Source organism: Colobus angolensis, unplaced genomic scaffold (assembly GCF_000951035.1).
Source record: "Colobus angolensis palliatus isolate OR3802 unplaced genomic scaffold, Cang.pa_1.0 Scaffold7, whole genome shotgun sequence".
In the NCBI taxonomy this organism is placed as follows: Eukaryota; Metazoa; Chordata; class Mammalia; order Primates; family Cercopithecidae; genus Colobus; species Colobus angolensis.
In genome coordinates this window covers 19,919,674-19,925,954 of record NW_012120709.1, presented here as the reverse complement: position 1 = coordinate 19,925,954, position 6,281 = coordinate 19,919,674, and the positions used below count along the sequence as shown (strand labels likewise).

Here is a 6,281-nt window from a genome sequence, read left to right as displayed (position 1 = left end):
GGATGCGGTGGGAGCTGGAAGCCTCGAGCAGCCGGCGCCGTCTCTGCCCCGGGGCGCCCTATGGCTTGAAGGTAAGCACCAGCCGGATGGAGCGGCGGGAGACTCAGGGTCACGGGGAGAGGAGGAGGGAGCTCCAAGGGCAGCGCGGCCGGGACCAGAAGTTTGTGCGTCCACTCCCGGCCGCCTGCTTGGGAGCGCCCGCCTGGGGTCCGGCTCTACACGGGCTCCCCGTCGGGTACGGGCGGAGGGCGTCCTGAGTCCGCGGCGCCTATCCCCTCTCCCTCCTTCTCAGTAGCCTCCTCGCCGCCTAGAAGGGAATCCTCTCCCCGGGCACGAGTGGGCGCAGCTGGGGCAGCCTCCCCGCGGGGCCCCCAGGGCAGCACGGCCGAGCCGCTGCATCGGAGGGCGGCCGCTCCCCACAATCTCGGAAGGGCACTTCCCTCAGCACCCAAGCGCGAGACCCGGGGCTGGCGGCCAGAGTTTCCGACTTCTTCCGGAGGAAGAAGGGCTGTTTATGGCAACTATATGTTGGTGCGACCTGACCCTTTTCAGTTTCTAAGGTAGAAGCTAAGGATGGGGGAGAGGCAGTTTCTGGCTGGATTCTCCCTCTCCCAGGTTGCCGCTGTCCTTGGTTCTGAACTTTCACTCTCCTTCGTCTTCTCTCTGGTTGACACCTAATCGGGGAGGGAGGCTTGGGTGCCAGACCCGTTTCGACCCGGGAGTGCAGGCGACGGTGGCGGCAGTAGCAGCGGGTGACCATCCGGCTCTCGGCCCGGCTCTCTGATGGACCGAGAGCCCCTCTAGGGTGGTATGCGGAGACAAGAGGCAGCTCTAAGCACCAGACAGAGCGCGTTCCTATACCTGTCTGAGGCAGGCAGCCCTTGAGCGCTTCCTCTTGAAGAGCAGAGGTAAGAGGGTGCGTGTGCGTCTACATAACAGGCTTCACCATGGACACAACTCACAGCACTGCAGCTCCGTGGGGACAGGCACTTGCTCTCAGCCACAAGGAAGCTGTCTGAGCAAGTCACTGTTGCCCCACCTGGCACCCCACTACTTTTCGTTCTGGAGCTCCTGAGGTTGGGTGAGGGGGTGATGGAGTGAGGTGCGAGGCACTTTGTGGATCCCACTTCAGATCCTTCTGCAGATCCAAGCCTTTCTGGGTTTTGACCAGGCTACAAACCTTTTAGGCTAATCTTTGCTCCTCCTTAGGGAGCTAGATGTTCAATGATTCTCCCCACTCCCACCCTGCTTCAAATGCAAATATGCATGCTTATCTCTGATTCATCCTGCAGCATTAGGACCACTTGAAAAAGAAATCATACTTATCGTCTTTCCCCCATGCAGCTGTTTGATGAGGGTGGGCAGACAGAGCGACTGTGGTCAGCGTGACCAGTTTCAAGAAAATCAGCAAGCTAGTTTCCTAGGTTCCAGTCCCTGCCTTGGACTTCCCTCCCTAGTGTTCAAAATTCCTGGATTATTGGTTTGCAGGGGTTTTTGATGCCATCTCTGAATGCAGACATCTGAGAGGGAAGTGGTTTGGGAGGGCCAGGGTAGTCCCAGCTCTTAAAGATCATTGAGTTCCTTCTACCTTCCCTGCACAGCCTGAGGTGCCCAGAAAATGGAGAGGTTCTGATTTGTTGTAGAAGTCCGGATAGCATTTCTCTAATGGTTTTTTTTTTTTCTTTTTAATGAATTCCCTGAGAAGCTGGTTAAAAATGCATATTTTTGCTTCTTCCTTGAAAAACTGCTGAATGAGAATCTCAAGCTGAGGCCCAGGAAATTTATATTTTAACAATGTTTCTGGGTGATTCATAGGTACACTGAATTAGCAAATTACCTCCCCAAAAGTTGAGACTCCTTAGAGAGTCTGTATATGTTTATTTTATTTTGAAAATGGAAAGCAAGTTTATTTTACATAATCTTGGTAGCAGGTATTCTATCTGAGAAAATCCCTTGAAGATACAAAAATGCGTTTTTAAGAGTTAAAAGAATCATATTCCTTGGCAACCATTTGCTGATATCTAAAATAATCCTAAATTTCATACATTTGAAATTTATAAAATTAAGGTATTTAATCTCACCCTTTGTCTCCTGCTGTTATACCTGTTAAAATCTTCAAGTGTGAGACTCTTGGTAGAAGGACCATCCCCATGATTAAATCTCTCTACTGAAAGTAAAGATGCAATCCAGTCTCCTCTCCCCCAGGATCTTCATGGGCTTTTCTTCTTTCTAAAATTTTTGGCCCTTTTAAGGAATCACCAATATGGCTTCAGGTTGACTTATGTAAATACTAACTGTCCCTTTATGGGGGTCAACTCAGTGTTTCCCTCCTGCCCTCCCCTCTGGGTGAGTTATTGTCTTTCATTATGCATGTGCTGTGATCTGTTAACCTAAGTGCTCCTGAAATGCCAAGGAGTGATTAGTTCAGCCTAGTAGCACGTCATGCTCCCCAAGGCTTGTAGCCACTCATGCCCTGCTGGAAGTGACATATTGACTGTATTGATTTGGTTCTTGTGCTCCATAAGCAAGGAGGCTTGTAGGGGTAAAAAGGCTAGTAATGATGCTTGTGGGCTAGTCAGTCTTGTACCTTCACCTACAAGGGTGGATTATTTCTGTCTAGAAAATGCAATTATCTTGAGAATGATATAGGAGGATCTGAAATTGAGAGAACCCCTTCTGTTCTTTCTTTTATACTATGGGAAACAAATGGGAACTTAGGGTCATTAGAAATATGGCCTCATATACTCCTGAGATCGTCTTGCTGAAGCCAGACTGGTCCGGGGTCACCATTCTCTGAATAAACAAGTGTAAGGGGAAAGATGTGAGGACTCTGCCTGGAGAGAGTGGTTTCCATCTCCCCTGCAAGTAAAAGTTACATTTTAGTGTTAAGGAAAAAGTGTGACTGTGAAGATAGCACTGTGTATATGTGTGTGTGTTTGTGTGTGTCTGCATACACGTGCATGCACACATATGAGCGCATCGCCCAGGAGAGACAGATATGATGAGACTTCCTTGAGCCAATCCTGTGTTAGCACCCATCACTTCTCCCTCCTTTGTGGCTTAATACCCATGAATCTCCAGCAGTGAAGGTGCTTCAATACCTAGGAAGGGAGGAGAATCAAGTTGAGGTTTTATAATGCCAGAACCCTAAGCCATATTTGCAATATCTCCCAGAATCAGGTTGTATATCATCAGCATGTTACAGTTACCTAAGAGTTGAGGTCTTGAAAATAGCTTAGAACAGCAGCCCAGTCATTTGCATTTTCCTGGGATATAGTTTACAAGACTTTAGATTCTTAGATTATCTTCTTGGGCTCCTCAGAGGTCATGCTGGATGCCCCTGACTCCAAACAGGGAAGCTGTTTCCTTAGTCCAGAAATACAGTGGTCTTTCTTCTTTTATTAACGTTCTCCTAAATAGAAGTGTGTAAATTTTCCACTTTCTGGACACCAAGATTGGAGTTAGCAACCGAAGCTTCTCCATCCTACCAGGTATTCTACTTAGCAGAGGAGCATCCTGCATATAGGAAACACTTGGAAACCACGGGCAGCAGAAAGGACACAGGTTGATTCAACTTCTCAGCAGGCACCCTCCTTTGTAGGTAGCCTCTTACTTAGCTAAACCCCAGCACCATTTTCCCTCCTCTCACCTCCAGTAAGGTATTTTGTGGCCCTGGGAGGACCTTGGAATTAGGTATAAGCCCTTCTGCTGTCCAGAATATACCATTGAACCACTAAGGATGTGCAAGTTGCTTATTTACCAATTTGAGCAGTAGACTAATGTTAACTCTGGCCTTTTAAATTACTCTAATGGTGTCGGAATCTAATATTAATATACTTTCGCCTCTCACCTGTTCCCATCACCAATGTAATTGAAGATTTATTTCCTTGGTACTAAAATGGATGCAAAACTTTCTTATTTTTTAACAATAAAATCATATTATCTAAATGCATAGGCATGGCTTGGAAAATAGCTTGATTATAGTGTCAGTACATGGGGATGGAGGAGTAATAAAATTATAAGACTCAGCCACTTGGTTTGCTTTGATTTGGGTTCAGAGAAAGGAGAGAGATTTGCCCTCAGAATTGCAGATTTTTCTTTTCTTTTTCCTTTCACCTTAATCTGGTAAATGGGTTAAGTCAACACCCTTGGCAGCTGGGATGCCCTTGGAAGGCACAGCCTCTTCTCTCCCTAGGATACATGAGAGTGTTTCACTGCGGAGGGATCAATGACCCTGGTGGCTCCAGTGTATAGGGAGGAGCCAGAGATGACACACTGGGGTCTGAGGCCTCCCTCTTCCCCTGGATAGAAGAAACTGTGCTGCTGCAGTGCTTCGAACTCAGAGGCCTGGAAGCGGCTAGGAGCATTTGGGAGAGTATGGGGCAGTGTACAGAGGTGAGAGCAGAGGAGAAGTAGACCCTTAGAAAGCCCTGAAAGAGGCTGATGTTCAATATGTATTGAATCTAGGCATCAGCTTAGTGTAGTTTGGGCAATTTTGTCATAATCTGATGTCACCTGTAAGGATTTTTACTTTTTCCAGGAGGAGACGAGGAAATTCTTTGCTGTCTGAAGGGACAGGGAGGGGAAGGAAGGACAACCTCTAGTTTCCCCTGCAGCCCTCTAGGTAATGTCAGCTTGCTTCCAGACAGGGCGGTAAGGAAAGTGAGGCAGACCTGGCTCCCAGGAGCCCCATCAACAGGCTCCTGGGCAGTCCTGCCTTCCAGAAGCTGTGGCTCAGCACAGAACTGCAGCTGTGGCCCCAACGATAATCCCCTGCAGATGTCTGGGAGCCAAAGGGAGTCCTGGGGCCTGTTCATTTGTTATTAGTCTCCTTCAGAACATCCCTGCCCTTCTCGTTTCCACCCCCTCCTTGTTGTTATTGTTTGGGTTCTAAGTGGCCCAGCAGGAGAAAGACATTAGAAATGAAATTATTTTTGTTACATGCTACATCATTGCCTCCTCTCCTACCTGCTACCCCAGACAGCGCCATCACTAGCAACTCCCAGGATCTCTTGATCTGGAAAAGTGGCTTAGTACCAGGCTTCCCTAGAATGAGAAGTGGTCCTGTTCACCAGTCCCTCCTTTGCTGGCCTCGTCATCATAACAGCCAGCATTTATTTTGCACTTACTGTTTGCAAGGCACTGTGTTCAGCACTTGATGAAGGTTCCTCTTTTAAACTCCCAAGCCTGCAACAACTCTGTGAAATAGGAACCCTTGTTTTTTACATTTTTTGTTTGTTTGTTTGTTTATTTAATTATTTATTTTCATTTTTTAGAGAGAGATCTTGCTCTGTCACCCAGGCTGGAGTGCAGTGGTGCAATCATAGCTCACTGCAGCCTTGAACTCCTGGGCTCAAGTGATCCTCCTGCTTCAGCCTCCCGAGCAGCTGGGAGTACAGTTGCATGCCACCATGCCCAGCTAATTTTTTAAAGACTTTTTTGCAGATACAGGGTCTTGCTTTGTTGTCCAGTCTGGTCTTGAACTCCTGGCTTCAGACGATCCTCCTGCCTCAGAGTAACCCTCATTATACCATTTTGCAGAGGAAGGAGCATGGGCTTAGAAAGGTAAGTGGCTTGCACAAGGTCACACATTTCATTTGTGAGACAGAGATTCAAAACCAGACCGTTTAAGGCTAAAGCAACAGCCCTCTCTGATATGTAAGTGGCATAAAGAACAAGAAAAGCAGGAGAACAGGGATAAGTAGATAATTCTTTAGTGAACTTAAAGGGCAGTAATCTTTGTGTATGATACCAGGGAAGTGAAGAGGGAGACAGCAGATGGAGAAGGATGAATGAAATAACTCCTTGGGATTCTTAAATTTGAGAACGAGTGAGGAAGTGTTCTGTACCTGGATCTGGGCCCCTTTGGATGAAATGCACTGGGCATAAACCTCAGCAAGCAGTGGGAGAAGCAGGGAGGGCGGCAGGAGCAGGAAGGAGGCAGGGTCAACCAAACCTTCCAACCTGGGGGAGGAGCCGGGAGGAGGTGTGGACGGATGATTTGTCAAGCTCTTCTGGAACTGTGATGACATTACCTTCTGTCCCACATCGCTTTGAGGTGAACTGAACTGTCCAAAGGATGAAAGCCAGACTTCTGCCAACAATTAGGTCTTTGGGGTTGCCTTCTTATTACCATAGAAGGAAAACTTGTTATATCTCCAAGACTAAGCTTCTGCATTTTACAGAAAGGTGAAGGCAGGATGGCCTGGGATCTTGCACAGACACAGGAGTGACTCATGAGAGCTGCCTTTAAAAAATGAGCTGATCAGCCAGACGCAGTA

The 6,281-nt window shown here is 47.6% G+C and overlaps 1 protein-coding gene across 2 annotated transcripts in view; it reads left to right on the top strand.

Moving 5' to 3' along the window:
* The window catches only part of DRD2 (dopamine receptor D2), a 66,271-nt gene continuing 59,990 nt past the window's right edge, over positions 1–6,281 (top strand). For both annotated transcript variants that reach the window (XM_011926766.1, XM_011926765.1), the window contains exon 1: positions 1–71. The gene's annotated coding sequence lies outside the window, so the exon portion shown is untranslated. The remainder of the gene's footprint in view (positions 72–6,281) is intronic.